This window comes from Triticum dicoccoides, chromosome 2B, assembly GCF_002162155.2.
Source record: "Triticum dicoccoides isolate Atlit2015 ecotype Zavitan chromosome 2B, WEW_v2.0, whole genome shotgun sequence".
Lineage (NCBI taxonomy): Eukaryota > Viridiplantae > Streptophyta > Magnoliopsida > Poales > Poaceae > Triticum > Triticum dicoccoides.
Genome location: NC_041383.1, coordinates 10,309,663 through 10,326,070, shown reverse-complemented (window position 1 = coordinate 10,326,070; position 16,408 = coordinate 10,309,663). Strand labels below are relative to the sequence as shown.

At 39.7% G+C, this 16,408-nt stretch overlaps 1 protein-coding gene across 1 annotated transcript in view; it reads left to right on the top strand.

The window, feature by feature from the left end:
• The window catches only part of LOC119360180 (L-type lectin-domain containing receptor kinase IX.1-like), a 24,104-nt gene that overhangs the window by 7,186 nt on the left and 510 nt on the right, over positions 1-16,408 (top strand). The window lies entirely within an intron of this gene.

Genomic DNA, 16,408 nt, shown 5'->3' with positions numbered 1-16,408 from the left:
AGTGACCAGGTCCCGGGTCAAAACAATCTGCGGAGGGGCTTGGAATAACATAGAGAACATGATTTGAGGAGCAAATTTGTTGAACAACAGAGGCAGAAAGATAGTTCTCAGGGTAAGACATGGGAAGCCAAGGGAAATAACAATGCTTAGTCGCCAAACTTTCAACGCCCGGATCATGCAAGGTGGACTGATGGTGCATCTGATACATGTAAACATGGCTTGAGAGACAGAACGAGAGGCACGTATAGGAGGAAGCCAAGGCATGAGTATAGGCCGACCCATCAGATGCAGCCCTAAACATGTTTTGAGAAGGAAAATAGGAAGAGAAGGACCAAGCAAAGATGGGTGGCGAAGGATGATCCAGATAGGAAGTTTGAGCATGAGGCGTTCATTCGCGATAAAAGACGTAAACCATCTTCTGTGTTTGAGCGCATCTTTGAGAACAAAAATGTAATGGCAGACCCCGCCGGTCACCATGAATTGCCTAGCCTGGACTGTCGAGGACCGGGGTTGGGTTCGACAGTAGGCGAATTACGGGACCTGATATGGTCTTACAACCCAGCAGTGTTGTTCCTTTCAGAAACTAAGAAGAAGGCGAGAGCAATGGAGAAACTCAAGTGGAGCCTTGGCTTTAAAAGAGGAGTTGTTGTGGATTGTCAAGGCTTGAGCAGGGGTCTTGCTTTGTGGTGGAGAGAAAATGTGTAGGTAAAGATCAGGCCATGGTGCCAATACTTCATCGATGCGAAGATGATTTGGGAGGACAAGACCTAGAGATTCACTGGATTCTATGGGGAGCCAAAGACTAATTTACGAAAGAAATCGTGGGATGCGATCACGTATCTCCGAGCACAAGATAACCTTCCATGGATCTGTGTTGGTGATTACAATGAGGCACTCTTCCAGACTAGTAAGCTAGGTGGAAACCCAGGGCCTTTTTGCGCAAATGGAAGATTTTCATGATTGTTTGGCAGACTGTGGCCTCGGCTTCTCGGGGTACCCATACACAGAGGACAACAAGCGAGACGGTGCAACGAATATTCAAGTGCGCCTAGATTGTGCTACATGCACAGACAGTTTACTGGAGTTATTTTCGGAGACATGTTGTAACTGAAGAATCTGACCATCACGCTATCCTTGTACGTGTGATGGAGATAGCTCCACGGACGGATAGTGAAGGACCAAGGCCATTTCAGTTTGAGGAAGCATGGACGAGATATGATCAATGCGATGCTATGGTACAGGAAGCATGGGAGGCGGCGGGCTCAGGGGAAGCTTGTTTGACTGTGACCTGGAATAGGCTTAGCAACATGACGAGCAATATGTAAAGATGGGCTCGTGAGGTGTTCGTATCCATCAGGAGACAAATTGCCAAGTTAAGAACTCATCTTGCGCATGCTCGTACTAGGGCTGCAGTAACCGGATCCGCACTAGAGGTCCGAGAGATTAAGGCACATCTGAAAGTGATTTATGCAAGGGAAGAACTACTATATGTGAAGTCATTAGTCTCCATAAGATCAATATGATCTTTTTATTTCTTTTTATTCTTTCTTTTTCTTTTATTCCCTCAAATCATAGCAAGATAGCGAAGCCCTCAACTCAAAACTAATCTTTATTATATATAGCTCACAGACTCGATTACATAGAAAGGGATCAACACAAAACTCAAAACTAGATCATAATAAAACTTTATTCTACTAGATCAAGATATAACCAAAAGGATCGAACTAAGAAAAACAGTAAAGATAGAGGTGTGATGGTGATACGATACCGGGGCACCTCCCTCAAGCTTGGCAGTTGCCAAGGGGAGTGACCATACCCATGTGTTTATGTTTCTTTCTTCGAAGGTGGTGATGATGAAGTTGTTGATGACGGCGTGTCGCACATCGAGCGTAGGAGATCCTCCAACTTGCGGATAATGCCCTTGAGTGTGGTGATATGCTCTTGCAACAAAATATTTTCACGTGTGAGATACTTGTTTTGTATGCGAACTAGCTCAATCATCTTGAAAGCTTCAATTTCAGTAGGGGTGAGATGAGTTTAGTAAGGTTGAAAGAAGCCTTCTTCTTCTACTATCGGGACTTTCTCCTCTGCGGCCCCCTTGATCTTGTAACCTTCCTTGATTTCCCCGATTTCTTCTTGATATGTCTCCAACGTATCTATAATTTATGAAGTATTCATGCTATTATATTACCTATTCTGGATGTTTATGGGTTTTACTATACACTTCTATATTATTTTTTTGGGACGAAACTATTAACCGGAGGCCCAACCCAAATTGTTGTTTATGCCTATTTCAGTGTTTCGAAGAAAAGGAATATCAAACGGAGTCCAAACGATATGAAACCTTCGGGAGAGTTATTTTTGGAACGGAAGCAATCCAAGAGACTTGGAGTATACATTAGGGAAGCAACGAGGAAGCCACAAGGCAAGGAGGCGCGCCCCCCTGGCGCGCCCCCACCCTCGTGGGCCCCTCGTGGCTCCCCTGACCGACTCCTTTCGCCTATATATGTCCACATACCCTAAAAACATCGAGGAGCACAATAGATCGGAAGTTCCGCCGCCGCAAGCCTCTGTAGCCACAAAAAACCAATCGGGGCCCTCTTTCGGCACCCTGCCGGAGGAGGGATCCATCACCGGTGGTTCATCATCCCGGCGCTCTCCATGACGAGGAGGGAGTATTTCACCCTCGGGGCTGAGGGTATGTACCAGTAGCTATGTGTTTGATCTCTCTCTCTCTCTCTCTCTCTCTCTCGTGTTCTTGATTTGGCACGATCTTGATGTATCGCGAGCTTTGCTATTATATTTGGATCTTATGATGTTTCTCCCCCTCTACTCTCTTGTAATGGATTGAGTTTTCCCCTTGAAGTTCTCTTGTCGGATTGAGTCTTTAAGGATTTGAGAACACTTGATGTATGTCTTGACGTGCTTATCTGTGGTGACAATGAGAAATTCACGTGATCTACTTGATGTATGTTTTGGTGATCAACTTGCGGGTTCAATGAACTTATGCATAGGGGTTGGCACACTTTTTCGTCTTGACTCTCCGGTAGAAACTTTGGGGCACTCTTTGAAGTACTTTGTGTTGGTTGAATAGATGAATATGAGATTGTGTGATGCATATCGTATAATCATGCCCACAGATACTTGAGGTGACATTGGAGTATCTAGGTAACATTAGGGTTTTGGTTGATTTGTGTCTTAAGGTGTTATTCTAGTACGAACTCTATGATAGATCGAACGGAAAGAATAGCTTCGTGTTATTTTACTATGGACTCTTGAATAGATCGATCAGAAAGGATAACTTTGAGGTGGTTTCGTACCCTACAATAATCTCTTCGTTTGTTCTCCGCTATTAGTGACTTTGGAGTTACTCTTTGTTGCATGTTGAGGGATAGTTATATGATCCAGTTATGTTATTATTGTTGAGAGAACTTGCACTAGTGAAAGTATGAACCCTAGGCCTTGTTTCCTAGCATTGCAATACCATTTGTGCTCACTTTTATCGCTTGTTACCTTGCTGTTTTTATATTTTCAGATTACAAATACTCATATCTACCATCCATATTGCACTTGTATCACCATTCTTCGCCGAACTAGTGCACCTATACAATTTACCATTGTATTGGGTGTGTTGGGGACACAAGAGACTCTTTGTTATTTGGTTGCCGGGTTGTTTGAGAGAGACCATCTTCATCCTACACCTCCGACAGATTGATAAACCTTAGGTCATCCACTTGAGGGAAATTTTCTACTGCCCTACAAACCTCTGCACTTGGAGGCCCAACAACGTCTACAAGGATAAGTTTGCGTAGTAGACATCAAGCTCTTTTCTGGCGCCGTTGCCGGGGAGGTTAGTGCTTGAAGGTATATCTTTAGATCTTGCAATCGAATATTTTTGTTTCTTGTTTTATCACTAGTTTATTTTATAAAAGAAAACGACAAAAAAATGAGGGTTCCTCATATGCTTCATCTTTTTAACGTCTTTCGTGAAAATGATTGGAAGGAAAATTGTGCTCAAGTACTAGAAGAAGAATTACATAGAATGCTTGGCATAAAATATGTGAGTGATGAGCATGATTTCAATGTTGTTAGTATAAATTCTTTCAATACCCATGATGCTAATGATATGCAAAGCCACAAGCTTGGGGATCCTATGTTTGATGCAGATGATATGTTTAGTCCCCCAAGTTTTGATGAGAAAATTTATTATGATGAAAGCATGCCTCCTATTTATGATGATTATTGTGATGACACATATGCTATAAAGAATAAAGGTAACCATGAAACTTTTCATCATGATTTTAATTTTCAATTGGATTATGCTTCACATGATAGTTATTTTGTTGAGTTTGCTCCCACTACTATTCATGAGAACAAATTTGCTTATGTGTAGAGTAGTAAAATTTCTATGCAAGTAGATCATGAAAAGAATGCTTTATGTGATGGTTATATTGTTGAATTTATTCATGATGCTACTGAAAATTATTATGAGAGAGGAACATATGCTTGTAGGAATTGCAATAATATCAAGTTTCCTCTCTATGTGTTGAAAAATCTTGAAGCTCTGTTTGTTTTACCTTCAGATGCTAGTTGATTATTGTTCCCATAAGTTGTTTGCTCAAAAAATCCCTATCCATAGGAAGTGGGTTAGACTTAAATGTGCTAGTCATAATCTTCATGATTTTCTATTTATGTTTCAATTCTTATCTTATATGAGCATCATTGAAATCATTATGCCTAGCTAGGGGCGTTAAACGTTAGCGCTTGTTGGGAGGCAACCCAAATTTATTTTTGTTTCTTACTTTTTGTTCCTGTTTAGTAATATATAATTCATCCAGCCTCTGGTTAGATGTGGTTTTATGTTTTAATTAGTGTTTGTGCCAAGTATAACCTTTGGGAAGACTTGGGTGAAGTCTTTGTGATCTTGCTGTAAAAAACAGAAACTTTTGCGCTCACGAGAATAGCTGACATTTCTTACTGGAGAGTGATTTTAGGTTTATTCTTTTTTCGGTTGATTAATAGACAAATTCCTCAGGTCCGTCAATTTATTTCAGAATTGTTGGAGTTACAGAAGTATTCGAATGATACATATTACTACAGACTGTTCTGTTTTTGACAGATTCTGTTTTCTATGTGTTGTTTGCTTATTTTGATGAATCTATGAGTAAGATCGGAGGGTACAAACCATAGAGAAGTTGGAATACAGTAGATATTACACCAATATGAATTTATAATGATTTCACAACAGTACCTAAGTGGTGGTTTATTTTCTTATACTAACGGAGCTCATGAGATTTTCTGTTGAGTTTTGTGTTGTGAAGTTTTCATGTTTTGGGTAAAGATTCGATGGACTATGGAATAAGGAGTGGCAGGAGCCTAAGCTTGGGGATTCCCAAGGCACCCCCAGGTAATATTCAAGGACAACCAAGATCCTAAGCTTGGGGATGCCCCGGAAATCGTCCCCTCTTTCGTCTTCATTCATCGGTAACTTTACTTGGAGCTATATTTTAATTCACCACATGATATGTGTTTTTCTTGGAGCGTCATTTTATTTTGTTAGTATTTTCTTTCTGTTATTTATAATAATGTTTTGCATCTATATTTTCAATAAAAATGTCAAGGATAGCCTTTACCATGCTTATTTTGCAATTATACATGTGCTGCTTCAAAACAGAAAGTTTACCGCTGTTGCCAAAATTCCCTAGAAAAGTCAGAGGATGATATAATATTGAAACTTTTTGAATATTGAGCTCTGATAAATATTCTACAGTTTAGTATTTACTCATAATTTTTGGAGTTAGGGAAGTATGATGAATCTTGCATTCTTTACAGACCATACTGTTTTGGCAGATTGCTGTTATGTTTGCATTGTTTGCATATGTTTGCTTGTTTCATGATTCTATTTCAGGATAGGAGTATTAAATATGCAGAGACATTTAGTATGAAATGTTGAATAATAATTTTTGTTATTTGTTATAGTATAAAATGATAAGGTTTTTGCATTGGTTTATACTAACTTATCTCACGAGTTCTTGTTGAGTTTGGTGTGGATGAAGCTTTCGAGATTTAAGAAACCAAGATATAAAAGGAATTAAGGAGACACAAAAGCTCAAGCTTGGGGATGCCCAAGGCACCCCAAGATAATATTTCAATAAGTCTCAAGCATCCAAGTTTGGGGATGCCCCGGTAGGCATCCCACCTTTCTTCTTCAACAATTATCGGTTAGTATTGGTTGAACCTAAGTTTTTGCTTCTTCACATTCGTTGTGCTATCCTTGCAATGCCATTTTATCTTGGTTTGCTTGCTATTTGAATAAAATACCAAGATCTAAAATCCTTAAATGAGAGAGAGTCTTCACATAGCTACATAATTATTTGACTACTCATTGATCTTCACTTATATCTTTTTGAAGTAGTTTGTCATTTACTCGTGTGCTTCACTTATATCCTACGAGTAAATGGTTGAATGATTTGAATATCATAAATCAGAAATTATATATGTTTCATGTTTTTATCCCATTGGGAGTAATGACTTCACATATAAGAAGTAGAGGTGGTAAATTTATTGAATGTTAGCAAACATTGTATTGGTCACTTGAACGATTTATGAAAGAATATTGAAAGAAGAGAGATTTCACATATAAATATACTATCTTGGACATCTTTTGTAATTGTGAGCACTCATTAAAATATGACATGCTAAAAGGTTGATGTTGCACAAGGAAGACAACATAATGGGTTATGTTTTCCTATATCTGAAAAGTTATATTGTCTTGGATCATCCAACATGTTGAGATTGCCTTTCCCTCTCATGCTAGCCAAATTCTTTGCACCAAGTAGAAATACTACTTGTGCTTCCAAACATCCTTTAAACCAGTTTTGCCATGAGAGTCCACCATACCTACCTATGGATTGAGTAAGATCCTTCAAGTAAGTTTTCATCGGTGCATGCAATAAAAATTGCTCTCTAAATATGTATGATCTATTAGTGCGAAGAAAATAAGATTTATACGAACTTGTGATAGGGATGAAATAAAAGCGATGGACTGCATAATAAAGGTCCTTATCACAAGCGGCAATATAAAGTGACATTCTTTTGCATTAAGATTTTGTGCATCCAACCACAAAAGCGCATGAAAACCTCTGCTTCCCTCTGCGAAGAGCCTATCTTTTACTATTATCTTCTACCCTTGTACAAGAGTCATGGTGATCATCACCTTTCCCTTTTTACACTTTTTCCTTTGGCAAGCACTTTTGTTGGGGTGATCCGGATATATATATCCACTTGGATGTAGGCGTTCATAAATTATTATTGTTGACATTACCCTTGAGGTAAAAGGTTGGGAGGTGAAACTATAAGCCCCTATCTTTCTCTATGTTTGATTAAAACTTTGAACACATAAATTTCACATGAGTGTTAGCAATTGTGAAAGATTAAATGATAGTTGAGTATGTGGAGTTTGCTAAATCAAAGCCCTGACATAGACCCTTCCTGAAAATAAGATGAATTGTAACTGTTTGATGACTAAGAATGAAGTTTGCTAGTTTTCAAGAAGTTTATGGTCTATGCTTTAACATGTGAATAGCTTGTTACTTGATCACGAGAAGTTTTATGAGATGAGCTACTGTTATAACATATAATAATGCTAGAAAAGGTGATTGAAATTATCATTGATCAAACTTGTGCACCTGCTAGCATTCACACTTCATAAATTATTTCTTTTATCATTTACCTACACGAGGACGAGCAGGAATTAAGCTTGGGGATGCTGATACGTCTCCAACGTATCTATACTTTATGAAGTATTCATGCTATTATATTACCTGTTTTGGATGTTTATGGGCTTTACTATACACTTTTATATTATTTTTTGGGACTAACCTATTAACCGGAGGCCCAACCCAAATTGTCGTTTTTGCCTATTTCAGTGTTTCGAAGAAAAGGAATATCAAACGGAGTCCAAACGGAAAGAAACCTTCAGGAGAGTTATTTTTGGAATGGAAGCAATCCAGGAGACTTGGAGTATACGTCAGGGAAGCAACGAGGAAGCCACGAGGTAGGGAGGCGCGCCTCCTAGGCGCGCCCCCACCCTCGTGGGCCCCTCGTGGCTCCCCTGACCGACTTCTTTCACCTATATATGTCCATATACCCTAAAAACATCGAGGAGCTAAATAGATCAGGAGTTCCACCTCCGCAAGCCTCTGTAGCCACCAAAAACCAATTGGAACCCTGTTCCGGCACCCTGCCGGAGGGGAGATCCATCACCGTTGGCCATCTTCATCATCCCGGCGCTCTCCATGACGAGGAGGGAGTAGTTCACCCTTGGGGCTGAGGGTATGTACCAGTAGCTATGTGTTTGATCTCTCTCTCTCCCTCGTGTTCTTGATTTGGCACGATCTTGATGTATCGCGAGCTTTGCTATTATAGATGGATCTTATGATGTTTCTCCCCATCTACTCTCTTGTAATGGACTGAGTTTTCCCCTTGAAGTTGTCTTGTCAGATTGAGTCTTTAAGGATTTGAGAAAACTTGATGTATGTCTTGCCGTGCTTATCTGTGGTGAGAATGGGATATTTACGTGATCAACTAGATGTATGTTTTGGTGATCAACTTGCGGGTTCAATGAACTTGTGCATAGGGGTTGGCACACGTTTTCGTCTTGACTCTCCGGTAGACACTTTGGGGCACTCTTTGAAGTACTTTGTGTCGGTTGAATAGATGAATCTGAGATTGTGTGAGGCATATCGTATAATCATGCCCACGGATACTTGAGGTGACATTGGAGTATCTAGGTGACATTAGGGTTTTGGTTGTTTTGTGTCTTAAGGTCTTATTCTAGTACGAACTCTATGATAGATCGAACGGAAAGAATAGCTTCGTGTTATTTTACTACGGACTCTTAAATAGATCGATCAGAAATGATAACTTTGAGGTGGTTTCGTACCCTACAACAATCTATTCGTTTGTTCTTCGCTATTAGTGACTTTGGAGTGACTCTTTGTTGCATGTTGAGGGATAGTTATATGATCCAATTATGTTATTATTGATGAGAGAACTTGCACTAGTGAAAGTATGAACCCTAGGCCTTGTTTCCTAGCATTGCAATACCATTTGTGCTCACTTTTATCGCTTGTTACCTTGCTGTTTTTATATTTTTCAGATTACAAATACTCACATCTACCATCCATATTGCACTTGTATCGCCATCTCTTCGCCGAACTAGTGCACCTATACAATTTACCATTGTATTGGGTGTGTTGGGGACACAAGAGACTCTTTGTTATTTGGTTGCAGGGTTGTTTGAGAGAGACCATCTTCATCCTACACCTCCCACAAATTGATAAACCTTAGGTCATCCACTTGAGGGAAATTTGCTACTGTCCTACAAACCTCTGCACTTGGGGGCCCAACAACGTCTACAAGGAGAAGGTTGCATAGTAGACATCACTTCTAGCTTCGTCTCTATCTTCATTAGCCAATCATCGTCGCCCACATTGTTGGAGGAGGGGAACGACGTGATGCCTGACCTTGAGAAACTCTGACAGAAAATAGCTCAAAACAAAAACAGAGGATTTCGTCGTGGAACGGTGGTCAAAACCTTCGGGAGATTATATAATGAATTTTTACCGACCAAAAGAAGTATCGTAAAAGAAAACGGAGTCCGGAGGGCACACGAGGTGTCCACGAGGCAGGGGGCGCGCTCAGGGGGGTAGGGCACGCCCTCCACCCTCATGGATGCCCCATGTCTCCTTCAGTCTGCTTCTGATTTTCCTAATTTTTTAAATATTCCAAAACGGAGAAAAATTGCTAGTTGAGCAATTTTGGAGTCGGTTTTCTTACCGTACCACATACCTATTCCTTTTCGGAGTATGAAACATTCTGGAAAGTGTCCATTATGTACTCCTCCGGGGCTACGGTGTCAATAACATTGGTTTCAACATTTATGGGATTACCTGTGATATAATGTTTGATTCTTTGACCATTCACCACCTTCGGATTTGTGCCTTCAGCGTTGTTGATTTTTATGGCACCGAAACGATAAACCTCCTCGACAATGTAAGGACCTTCCCATTTAGAGAGAAGTTTTCCTGCAAAAAATCTTAAATGAGAGTTGTATAGCAAAACATAATCACCTACATTAAACTCACGCTTTTGTATCCTATTGTAATGCTATCTTTTAGCCTTTTCTTTAAACAATTTGGCATTCTCATAGGCCTGGGTTCTCCATTCATCAAGTGAGTAATGTCAAATAGCCCACCGGCAAGTTTGAAATCATAATTGAGCTCTTTAATAACCCAATATGCCTTGTGTTCTAGTTCGAGAGGTAAGTGACATGCTTTTCCATAAACCATTTTATACGGAGACATACCCATAGGATTTTTATATGCAGTTCTATAGGCCCATAATGCATCATCAAGTTTTTGGACCAATTCTTTCTAGATCTAGTAACAGTCTTTTGCAAAATTAATTTAATCTCTCTACTACTCAATTCTACTTGACCACTAGACTGTGGATGGTACGGAGATGCAATTCTATGATTAACATCATACTTAGCAAGCATTTTACGGAAAGCACCATGAATAAAATGTGAACCACCATCAGTCATTAAGTATCTACAGACTCCAAAACTCCAAAAAAATAACTTGTCTAAGCATCTTAATAAAGGTGTTATGATCAGCACTACTAGTTGGGATAGCTTCTACCCACTTAGTAACATAATCAACATCAACTAAAATATGTGTATACCCATTAGAGGAAGGAAAAAGACCCATATAATCAAAGCCCCAAACATCAAATGGTTCAATAACAAGTGAATAGTTCATAGGCATTTCCTCACATCTACTAATATTACCAATTCTTTGACATTCATCACAAGATAAGACAAACTTACGGGCATCATTGAAGAGAGTAGGCCAATAAAAAGCAGATTGCAATACCTTATGTGCAGTTCTATCTCCAGCGTGGTGTCCTCCATATGCCTCGGAGTGACACTTGTGTAGGATCTGTTCCTATTCATGCTCAGGTACACAATGTCTAATAACACCATCTACTCCTTCTTTACAAAGGTGTGTGTCATCCCAAAAGTAATTTCTTAAATCATAAAAAACTTTTTGTTTTGCCGGTATGTGAAACTAGGTGGTATAAATTTAGCAACAATGTAATTAGCAAAATCAGCATACCATGGAGGAGTACGAGAAGCATTTATTACAGCTAATTGTTCATCAGTAAAGCTATCATCAATAGGAAGTGGGTCATCAATAACATTATCTAACCTAGACAAGTTGTCTGCAACGAGGTTCTCAGCTCCCTTTCTATCAATAATATGCAAATTAAATTCTTGTAGAAAGAGAACCCATCTAATAAGTCTAGCTTTAGCATCTTTCTTTTCCATAAGGTATTTAATAGCAGCATGATCAGTGTGAAAAGTTACTTTGGAATCAAAGGTCTGAACTTATCACAAGCAAATACAACTGCTAAAAATTCTTTTTCAGTAGTAGCATAATTTCTCTGGGTAGTGTCTAGAGTTTTACTAGCATATTTGATAACATTTAATTTCTTATCAACTCTTTGTCCTAGAACAACACCTACAGCATAATCACTAGCATCACACATAATTTCAAAGGGCAAATTCCAATCAGGTGGCTGAACAATAGGTGCAGAAATCAAGGCTTTCTTAAGTATTTCAAATGCTTCTACACAATCATCATCAAAGACAAAAGGAACATCTTTTTGTAAGAGATTAGTCAGAGGCCTAGAAATTTTTGAGAAGTCTTTAATGAACCTCCTATAAAAACCGGCATGACCAAGGAAACTTATTATAGCTTTGATGTCCTTAGGACATAACATCTTTTCAATAGCATCATCTTTAGCTTTATCAACTTTAATACCTCTTTTAGAAATTTTATGCCCCAAGACAATACCTTCGTTAACCATAAAGTGGCACTTCTCCCAATTTAAGACAAGATTAGTTTCTTCACATCTCTACAAGACTCGATCAAGGTTGCTTCACCAATCATCAAAAGAAGTTCCATACACGGAGAAATCATCCATGAAAACCTCAACAATCTTTTCACATAAGTCAAAGAATATAGTAGGCATACATCTTTGAAAGGTAGCAGGTGCATTGCATAAACCAAAAGGCATGCGTCTATAAGCAAAGGTACCGAAAGGGCAAGAAAAAGTGGTCTTATCCAGATCCTCTTTTGACACAGGTATTTGAGAGAAACCAGAATAACCGTCTAGAAAGAAAAAATGTGTATGTTTGGATAATCTTTCTAGCATTTAATCAATAAAAGGTAGAGGGTAATGATCCTGTCTAGTAGCTTTATTTAATTTGCAGAAATCAATTACCATTCTATAACCTGTAACAATTGTTTGTGGGATCAATTCATCTTTATCATTAGGAACAACAATAATACCTCCCTTCTTAGGGACACAATGGACATGACTTACCCACTGACTATCACCAACATGATAAATTATACCTGCCTCAAGAAGCTTTAGTATTTAATTTCTTACCACTTCTTTCATCTTAGGATTTAACCGTCGTTGGTGATCAACAACTGGTTTAGCATCTTTTGCCAGCTTTATTTTATGCTGGCATAGAGTGGGACTAATGCCCTTAAGATCATCAAGAGTATATCCAATAGCAGCATGGTGCTTCTTCAGAGTTTTCAATAATTTCTCATCTTCATGCTCTGAAAGGTTAGCACTAATAATAACAGGATATATCTTCTTTTCATCAAGCTAAGCATATTTAAGAGTATCAGGTAATTGTTTAAGCTCAAACACGGGATCACCCTTGGGTGGAGGAGGACCCCCTAGGATTTCAATAGGCAAGTTGTGTTCTAAAATAGGTCCCTGTTTAAAGGATACTTCATCTATTTCCCTTCTTTCGTTCATAAACATATCATTTTCATGGTCTAGCAAATATTGTTCTAAAGGATCATTAGGAGGCACGACAATAGAAGCAAGACCAATAATTTCATCTTTACTAGGCAATTGTTTATCATGGGGTTGTCTACAAATTTTAGAGAAATTAAAATCATGAGACATATCCCCTAAGCCAACAGTAACTATATCTTTTTCGTAGTCTATCCTAGTATTAACAGTATTCAAGAAGGGTATACCAAATATAATGGGACAAAAGTGATCATTTGGGGAACCAAGAAAAAGAAAATCAGTAGGATATTTAATTTTCCCACACAAGACTTCAACATCTCTAACAATCCCAGTTGGTGAAATAGTATCTCTATTGGCAAGCTTAATAGTAACATCAATACCTTCTATTTCAGTAGGTGCAATATCATGCATAATTTCTTCGTATAAGGAATGAGGTATTGCACTCGCACTAGCACCCATATCACATAAGCACTGATAACAATGATCTCCTATTTTAATAGAAACAACAGGCATGCCAACAACAGGTCTATTTTTATTTTTAGTATCGGGTCTAGAAATTCTAGCAGCTTCATCACAGAAGTAAATAACATGCCCATCAATATTATCAACCAAGAGATCTTTAACCATAGCAATACTAGGTTCGACTTTAATTTGCTCAGGGGGTGTAGGTGTTCTAGCATTACTCTTACGAACCACAGTTGAAGCTTTAGCATGACTAGAAGAACACCTGTGCGTTGCAACGGGGCCACATTAAATTTAAGAGTTCAATATCAATTATGTTAATATTACATTTAATATTCTCATACATATCAAGTGACATTGGCGACCTTTTTACCATCAAATTCTCACACACACTCTCTCCCTCCCGCCTCCTCACTCTCTCTCCCCCTCTCCCACTCTCTCTTTCTCTCTCTCTCTCTCTCTCTAACACACACAAATATCCATCTTATTGGGTACGGGACCATAATCCATCTATTTCACACGCACACGCGCTAGTGCATAACAATATGGATTATAAAACAGGTTCAAGGTAGTAACAAGGATTCTTATCATGCATTAATAAACAAATGTTCTGCACTGAAGACAAGATAAACAATTCCCAAAGTGCATCAGAGCATCACAGAACATTACTGGCAAGATAAATGCACGATGTACCGGAACTGCTCGGATGAACCGGAATAGAGCCAACATATATCATCCTAGACAAACGCAACATCAACCATTTACCTTGGTACTTTAGGGACCCACAGGAGGATGCATGTAGAAGCGCTTATTGCCTGCGAATCCACAGTCAGAGAGAGAAATTGGAACCCATTCCCATCACCAACTGATAAAGAAAGCATGTAAGAATATTGATATCGGGCCAACTTGGATCTTCGGTGATTGTCCGTCGGTATGGAGAATTTAGGAGGGTGGGTGCAGGGAGTGGCCTTGTGGATGATGGATGGAGGCACGGAGGGATGTGGTCGCCGGAAGGTCGAAAGCGGAGAGGGTAGGGCACGTTAGGTGGAGTTGGTGGTGCGCGACAACCGGAGGCGGCCCAATCGTGGGCGGCGAACCGACGATAGCCTCGGCCCATCTCTCGACGCAGCGAAGATAGAGAGGGCGGCACCGCCGGTGCTCGAGGCCGCTGCTCGGCACCATCTACATCGAGGGGAAAGAGAGGCGAGAAAGCGATAGGGTGATGCGGGGCTAGGGATTGCGGAGGAGGGTGGGGGTGTGCGATTTGAATGGATGGTTCTGCCCACCGTTTTCTTGTACGTGGCGGTGGAGACGGCGGCGTCCAGCCATGCAGGCGAGGCATGGGTCGAGCCGGGCACACGGCGAGGCGCAGAAGCAGAGGCGGGGGCGATTTTTTGCTACTGAGATGCATGGTGTGGGATTGATCGTTCATGTTCTCTTTTCCTTTTTAACGGGAGATGTATGCGATTTTTTCACGAGGGGAGAGATGCGACCACGTACAGATTCCATAATAAATTAATTAGGTCCATAACGGGAATTCTTTATAATGCGTTAAGATTTACGTGTTAGTTTTCTTAATAAAGAAATGCACTGAGTTAGGGATCGATTGATTCGGGTAAGGAAAGATAGATTCATGATCTTTTGTATGTTAGGAAATTAGTGGTTTGCAAGGAAAGAGTGGAGAGAAAAAGAACCAATGCGACCATGTATAGATTCCATAATAAATTAATTAGGTCCATAACTGGATTTGTTTACAATGCATTAAGATTAACGTGTTAGTTTTCTTAATAAAGAAATGCACTGATGTAGGGTGCAATTGGTTCGGGTAAGGAAAGATAGATTCGTGATCTTTTGTATGTTAGGAAATTATTGGTTTGCAAGGAAAGAGTGGAGAGAAAAAGAACCAGTGGAGGTGGGAGGAGGACAAAAATAAACGGTACGAGGCTACCAACTGCTCCATTAGGAGTAGAGATTATTTGTGAAAATAACATGCGACGACGACTTAACGAGCGGATCCCCTTAAAAAATACATAGCGAGCAGATTCCCTTAAAACTGGTAGGAATGGATACGATTGATGACATTGATAAATAGTGGTGAATGTTGGCCTAATTTACTATCATCATGCATGAAAACGAATCATCAAGAAAAAGAATACTTCCTATTACTACACTCATAGGAAGCTTCCTAATCTCTGCTACCAAACAGTTTCTGCTCAAACAAGGAAGGAAAGTTATGGACGTGATTCGAAAGGAAACAAACGTTATGAAGATTAATTAATTTAGATTTGATCTTTAGAGATTGATTGTGATTGATTCTTTCACATAAAGACATTACTAAATAATTTGCGTCAGTATGGAAAGTTCTGATCCGTTCAGTTTTTTTCGTTGTGTGAGAGGGTGAAGTGAAAATAAACCGATGAAGTGGGGGAGGCGACGAAAAAAATCTACGACGGTTAACCTACGAAAAAAAACCGGACGAAAGTGGTGGGACAAAAAAAAACCTGGAAGCGAGACTACCAACTGCTCCTTTAGGAGTAGAGATCCTTTATTCTAACAGGGAAAGGTGGTTTCTCAATATAAGCAGTAGGAACAATAGGATCAACATTATAAGTAACAATATTTTCTTCAACTTTAATAGGTTCTACTACTTTAACTTCAATGGGAGGATGATATTTAAACCACTTCTCCTTAGGGAGATCAACATGAGTAGCAAATGATTCAAAGAAAGAAGCTACTATCTCTGAATCAAGTCCATATTTAGTGCTAAATTCACGAAAAGCATCAGTATCCATAAAAGATTGAACACAATCAAACTTAGGTGTTATACCTGACTCCTTAGAGCATCTCCACTAGCCCCCCCCCCCCAAGATGCTTCCCCAAGCACCTTTTTTAGCACCAGCGTGAAAAAAGGCCCCAGTGAGGCCCCCAACATGCTGTTTTGCGCCGGATTTAGGAATATTTAGCCCCAGCGACCACAGGCAAAACCCAGCCCGTCGGGGCGCACTTGGGACCGCCGGCGTCACTTTTTGCATGGAAAAACCCC